Source organism: Perkinsus marinus, assembly GCF_000006405.1.
Source record: "Perkinsus marinus ATCC 50983 genomic scaffold scf_1104296947688, whole genome shotgun sequence".
Lineage (NCBI taxonomy): Eukaryota > Perkinsozoa > Perkinsida > Perkinsidae > Perkinsus > Perkinsus marinus.
Window position 1 is genome coordinate 1012 of NW_003210519.1, and position 433 is coordinate 1444.

Consider the following 433-nt stretch of genomic DNA (forward strand, 5'->3'; position numbering starts at 1 on the left):
ATGCCAGCCACAAATTGACTACAACTGAAAAGTGCAGAAGTGAGGAGATGTGTTGGGAAAGATCACTGTTGGTGACTGGTGACACCGGGAGTTGTACAAAAGAATATAAACTATCACTCTTCCTCTCATTCACAGGCCACTGTGTCACCAATCACAACCTCGGAGGTTTCTCTGCACCGATCTGTCAAAACATCCAGCTGACAACGGTTGCCCGCCGAAAGCCGTGGTAGATAACAATAGAGAATGGTCATGTTATGAGCGACGTTCGGGAACCAACTTGTGAGGCTTAATGGTATGATGGCTGTGTGGTCTAGTGGTATGATTCTCGCTTCGGGTGCGAGAGGTCTCGAGTTCGATTCTCGACTCAGCCCTCGTAAGGGTGAGTTTGGGCACAGTGGTAGATGCGGCTGGAGGATGTAGATAGCTACGAAAC

General features: G+C 49.0%; 1 non-coding gene across 1 annotated transcript; it reads left to right on the top strand.

Annotated features, from left to right (window-relative positions):
- The first annotated feature begins 299 nt into the window (after positions 1–299).
- Pmar_PMAR022802 lies at positions 300–371 on the top strand. Its single transcript has one exon. It is a non-coding gene; the product is annotated as a tRNA-Pro (tRNA).
- Positions 372–433: the final 62 nt, after the last annotated feature.